We start from the raw sequence: 6378 nt of genomic DNA, 5'->3' as shown, positions 1-6378 counted from the left end.
TTTTTTTGACAGAGTCTCGCTCTGTCACCCAGGTTGGAGTGCAGTGGCGTGATCTCAGCTCACTGCAACCTCCACCTCCCGGGTTCAAGCAATTCTCGCCTCAGCCTCCTAAGGAGCTGGGATTACAGGTGCCCACCAGTGTGCCTGGCTAATTTTTGTGTTCTTAGTAGAGATGGGGTTTCGCCATGTGGGCCAGGCTGGTCTCGAGCTCCTGACCTCAGGTGATCCATCCATCTTGGCCTCCCGAAGTGCTGGAATTACAGGCGTGAGCCACCGCGCCCGGCCTGACCTACTTCTAAGCACAGTTCAGCGGCATTAAGCACATTCATGTGGCTGTGCAACCATCACCTCCACCTTCTCTGTAACGTTTTCATCTTCCCAAACTGAAACTCTTTGAGTCTATGAAATACTTACTCCCCATCTCCCTCCCCAGCCCCTGGCATCCCCCATCCTACTTTCTATCTCTGTGAATCTGACGACTTCAGGGACCTCCTAGGAGTGGACTCACTCAGGATTTGTCCTTCTGTGTCTGGCTTCTCTCACTGAGCCCGAGGTCTACAAGATGCCTCCACACTGTACCTGTGACACAATTCCCTTCCTTTTCACGGCTGAGTACCATTCCACTGTGTGAATGGACCACAGTGTGTTGATCCATTCTTCTGTCCACCGCCCCTTGGGTTGTTCCCACCTTTTGGGTTATTGTGAGTCGTGCTGTTGTGAACATGGGTGTACAAGTATCTCTTTGTGTCCCTGCTCATGGTGACGCTGACTGTTCATTTGCCATGTACCAGGCACGGTGTCTGCCATACACACAGCAGGAACTATCATCCCCATTTCTCAAAGGGGCAAGTCGAGGCACCCAGAATTTTGCAGGATGCAGCTCATGCTTTCCATTTTGTTGGGAATATGCCCAGGAGTGGGAAGGCTGGCTCCTATGGCAATTCTATTTTAAAATTTGTTTTCGTTTTTGTTTTGAGAGAGTCTTGCTCTGTCACCCAGGCTGGAGTACAGTGGCACGATCTCGGCTCACTACAACCTCCACCTCCAGAGTTCAAGTGATTTTCCTGCCCTCAGCCTCCTGAGTAACTGGAATCACAGGTGCGGTGTGCGCCACCATGCCTGGCTAATTTTTGTATTTTTAGTAGAGACGGGGTTTTATCAGGCTGGTCTCGAACTCCTGACCTCAAGTGATCCACTTGCCTAGGCCTCCCAAAGTGCTTGGATTACAGGCTTTTTTTTTTTTTTTTTTTTTTTTTTTTTTGAGACGGAGTCTCACTCTGTCGCCCAGGCTGGAGTGCAGTGGCCCAATCTCAGCTCACTGAAAGCTCCGCCTCCCGGGTTCACGCCATTCTCCTGCCTCAGCCTCCCGAGTAGCTGGGACTACAGGCGCCCGCCACCTCGCCTGGCTAGTTTTTTGTATTTTTTAGTAGAGACGGGGTTTCACCGTGTTAGCCAGGATGGTCTTGATCTCCGGACCTCGTGATCCACCCGTCTCAGCCTCCCAAAGTGCTGGGATTACAGGCTTGAGCCACCGTGCCCGGCCTTTTTTTTTTTTTCAATGGTAGCCATCCTAATAGGTGTGAGAAGCATCAGTACTATTTGATGTTTTCCTTGATATCAATCAGCTCTTTTAAAAATGCTTAATTTGGCCAGGTGGCTGGCGTGGTGGCTCACGCCTGTAATCCCAGCACTTTAGGAGGCCAAGGCAGGAGAATCGCTTGAGCCCATGAGTTCTAGATCAGCCTGGGCAACAAAGAGAAACCCTATTCTACAAAATCACAAAAATATAAAAATAAGCCGGGAGATCGAGGACAGCCTATGCAAATAGCATGACCCCATCTCTACAGAAAATATAAAAAATGAGAAAGATACATAGAGTGGACAGCACCTCTGGAGAGAAACCGTGCTGGTTTCCAGGGACATTAACTGATGTTTTACCAACTTAAAAGACCTCCAGGAAGAGATCCCGGCCCCTGGACCTGGCCTCTTTGGGGTCTTGGGAGACGGCACAACGTCCTTGTTGGAGGGACATCTCTGTCCTCCTCGTTCACTGCTGCCCAGGGTTGAGGGGGGCAGGTGAGGCCTGAGGGCACCGAGGGAGCCTGGGAAAGAGGCTTCACATGTGCCCGACAGGGGTGGCTTGATGTCATTTAATTTTTTTTTTTTTTTTTTTTGAGACAGAGTCACGCTCTGTCACCCAGGCTGGAGTGCAGTGGCACTATCTAAGCTCACTGCAACCTCTGCCTCCCAGGTTCAAGCAATTCTCCTGCCTCAGATTCCCCAGCAGCTGGGATTACAGGTATGTGCCACCACGCCCAGATGATTTTTGTATTTTTAGTACAGACGGGTTTTCGCCATGTTGGCCAGGCTAGTCTCCATTTCTTGACCTTGTGATCTGCCTGCCTCAGCTACCCAAAGTGCTGGGATTACAGGCGTACGCTCCCGCATCCAGCCTCATTTCATTTTCCTAACTGTCCTCTGGCTACAGGTGACCTTTCCAAATTCAGTGAAGGTCAGACACCATTTCTGCTCTCCTTGCCCTCCCCTTCCCCCAGGAGACCCTACATGGCCTGAAACCTCCTGGCTTGGTCCCTCGCCCTCCTCCTTCTCTCCCCTCCTCCCTCTCTCCCCCTCCTCCCTCTCCCTTCTCCCTGTCCCTTTCCTTTCCCTCTCTCCCTTCTCCCTCTCCCTTTCCTTTCCCTCTCTCCCTTCTCCCTCTCACCTTCCTTCCTCTCTCCCCCTCCTCCCTCTCCCTTCTCCCTCTATCCTTCCTTCCTCTCTCCCCCTCCTCCCTCTTCCCCTTCTTCCTCTCTCCCCCCAACCCCTTGGTTCACTCTGCTTCAGCCACACGGGCCTCCTCGCTGTTCCTCCAACACGCCAGGCGCGATCCTGCCCCAGGGCCTTTGCACCCGCTGTGCTCGCCGCCTGAATCACTGTCCCCAGATTTCCACATGACGTAATAATCCTTGTCATCCCAATTTCACTCAAAAGCCCCCTCCAGGCCGGGCGCGGTGACTCACGCCCATAACCCCAACACTTTGGGAGGCCGAGACAGGGGGATCACCTGAGGTCAGCAGTTGGAGACAAGCCTGGCCAACACAGTGAAACCCTGTCTCTACTAAAAATAAAAAATTTAGCTGGGTGTCTGCAGTCCCAGCTACTGGGGAGGCTGAGGCATGAGAATTACTTGAACCCAGGAGGAGGAAGTTGCAGTGAGCTGAGAACACGTCACTGTACTCCAGCCTGGGTGACAGAGCGAGACTCAGGCCGGACGTGGTGTCATGTCCGTAATCCCAGCACTTTGGGAGGCCGAGGTGGGCAGATCTTCTGAGGTTAGGAGTTCGAGACCAGCCTGGCCAATATGCCAAAACCCCATTTCTACTAAAAATACAATATTTGGTGGCACACCCCTGTAGTCCCAGCTACTAGGGGAGGCTGCGGCAGGAGAATCGCTTGGACCCGGGAGATGAAGGTTGCAATGAGTCAAGATAGGACCTCCGTACTCCAGCCTGGGTGACAGAGTAAGACTCTCTCAAAAAAAAACAAACTAACAACAACAACAACAAAACCCTCAAAGCCCCTCCTCAGGGAGCCTCCAGCGTGGACTCAATTGTAAAACAGTATCCATCCACTGATCACCATCTGAAGGCAGCCCACCCACTTAACCGCTTATTATCCATCTCCCGCAGTGGACTGCGAGCCCCATGGCATCCGGGCCAGCGTCTCTTGCACACGCCTGCATCCCTAAGCCTGGCACAGGACCTGGCAGAACAGAGTTCAAGTATTCACTGAATCAAGAGTTGAATGAAACTAATCCGGCTGGGCGCAGTGGCTCATGCCTGTATTCCTAGTACGTTCAGGTGGGAGGATTGCTTGAGGCCAGGAGTTCAAGACCAGCCTGGGCAATGTAGCAAGATCTGATCTTTATAAAAATATTTTAAAAATTTAGTCGGGCCTGGTGGCATTTGCCTGCAGTCCCACCTACTTGGGAGGTTTGAGGCAGGAGGATCACTTGAGCCCAGGTCAAGGCTGCAGTGAGCTATGACTGCACCACTGCACTGCAGCCTGGGGGACAGAGCCTGGGGGACAGAGCAAGACCCTCTTTTATTTTTTATTGTTCTTGAGTCAAAGTCTCGCACTGCCACCCAGACTGGAGTGCAGTGGCATGATCTTGGCTCACTGCAACCTCTGCTTCCCAGGTTCCAGTGATTCTCCTGCCTTGGCCTCCCGAGTAGTTGGGACTACAGGTACGCACCACCACCCTCAGCTAATTTTTCTATTTTTAGTAGAGATGGATTTTCATCATGTTGGCCAGGCTGGTCTCAAACTCTGACCTCAAGTGATCCTCTCGCCTCGGCCTCCCAGAGTGCTGGGATTACAGACGTGAGCCACCATGCCCGGTGTGAGACCCTGTCTCTAAAAAAAAAAGGGAAAAAGAATGACCTGTGTATGTTAACAGGGAAGATGACAGGCTGGCTTTTCCTCTGAAAGGGGTTGTGCCTGAGTCCACAATGGAGCCAAAGCCACTTTCTGCCTGCACAGACGGGGGCAGCCACTGTCCACTCTTAGCCTTGCTAAGCTCCTGGAGGATCACGTAGGACCCTGAGAAGGTCAAAGCCCTGGACCCTAGAGCCTCCTGAGCTGGTAAAATTTGGTCCAGGGAGGCACAGCCCCCATGCCCCAGGGCCACGCAGCATATGGGGGCCAAGCCTGGCCTCCGTCCACTGCCCAGGGAAGCCCGAGTACTGCCCCCAACCATTCCATCCCCAGTGGCCAACGGCCCAAGCTCCGGGGTCAGGTGAGCCTCTCTCCTGCCCTGCAGCCCTGCCCTGCCTTCCTTTCGTTCTGGGTCCATCCCATCCCTCCCCTCCCCTCCCCGCTGAACAAGCTTCTCCTGCCTTGTGTTTTGGGGAGGCAGAGACCCCATGCTGGGTTTGAGGCTCTGTTGCTGATTCCTAGGGACCGTGGCCCCTGTCAGTCTCTGAAGTTCCCTGGTCTGAGAAGTGGCAGCTTTGACTGCAGGGATGTGGGTCTTGCTCAGGAAGCCCCCAGCAGTCCAGGTCTTGGTCCAGGCCACACACTGGTTCTGGAAGCATCTCTGTAGCCCCTTCTCTGCACTCCAGGAACACAGCGGTGGAGGGGGAACAGGAGGAACCCACCCTTCTCTGCCTCCACCTGGCCCAGCCCCAGCATCGCCCACCTGCGCCAGCCCAGTCACCTCTACCTGGTACTAGGCTAAACCCTCGCCACCACCTTCTCTCCTCCCCGAAGCAGCTGTCAGAGGGTGCCCGGGAGCACCCAAGTCAGGGCCTGTCCCTCCTCTGCCCACAGCCCTCCATGGCTCCCACCTGCCTCGAGGTCAAAGCCCAAGTCCTCCCTACGGCCCATCAGGCCCTGCACAACCTGCCCCGTCCCCTCCCCTCCCCATCCTCACTCCCTCTGCTTGAGCCACATGGGCCTTCCTGCTGTTCCTCCAACATGCCAGGCCCCGTCCTGCCCCAGGGCCTTTGCACAGGTGGGCTGTGCCTCCGCTTGGAATCCCCTCCTCCAGGTTTCGCCCTGGCTGCCTCATCGTTCAGGTCGCAGCTCAGACACCGTCACTTCTAGCCACAGTCCACAGGCTCCCACCTCCCTCGGGGCCACTTCCTCAGCTGCTGCGGCCTCCCCACGCCACCTCTCCCTGCTTCATCTTCTCACCGGCACATCTCTGCCTGTCCTCCTTCCCCGAGAGCACGGATCTCAGGCCAGGGACACATGGCAGCTCCACCAGTGTTTACTGAGTCCGACAACTGGGCAGGCCAGGAAGGGGCCTGGACACCAGGCAGAACCTGGGAAGGTCCCCAGGGCTTCTGACCAGAAGGGACCAACCCTAGTTCTGCACCTGCTGTGGAGGCTCTCAGTAAAACTCTGAACCTGGAATTGGGGTTGGAAGCCGACTTCACACAGCCCACTGCCCGTGGTCCAGGGTTGCAGAGTTCCCTCAGATTCACGTCCAAAAGAACCTCAGTCTTTAGCCTCAATTGGAAATGGGATCTTGGCAGAGGTCATTAGTTAGGGGGGAACATCCTCCTGGAGCAAGGTGGGCCCTGATCCAACACGAAGGAGGTCCTTGGAAGACAGAGACAAGGCAGGGGCTGGAACGATGTGGCCACAAGCCGAGGACGCCGGGAGCCCCAGAAGCTGGGAAAGGAAGGAAGGACTCATCCTGGGGGCCCTCCCCACGCCGTGACTTTGGATTTGGGGCCTCGGAGACGCTGAGGGTGGATTTCTGGTGTTCTGAGCCCCATAGTTGGTGGTGTTTTGTGATGGTGGCCCAGGAAACAGGTCCACCCATCACCCACAAGACCCTGCACACAGGCCCTCCTGGGGCAGGCGGGA

Source organism: Rhinopithecus roxellana, chromosome 8, assembly GCF_007565055.1.
Source record: "Rhinopithecus roxellana isolate Shanxi Qingling chromosome 8, ASM756505v1, whole genome shotgun sequence".
In the NCBI taxonomy this organism is placed as follows: domain Eukaryota; kingdom Metazoa; phylum Chordata; class Mammalia; order Primates; family Cercopithecidae; genus Rhinopithecus; species Rhinopithecus roxellana.
The sequence above is the reverse complement of the archived record's forward strand: the minus strand, read 5'-3'. Positions refer to the sequence as shown.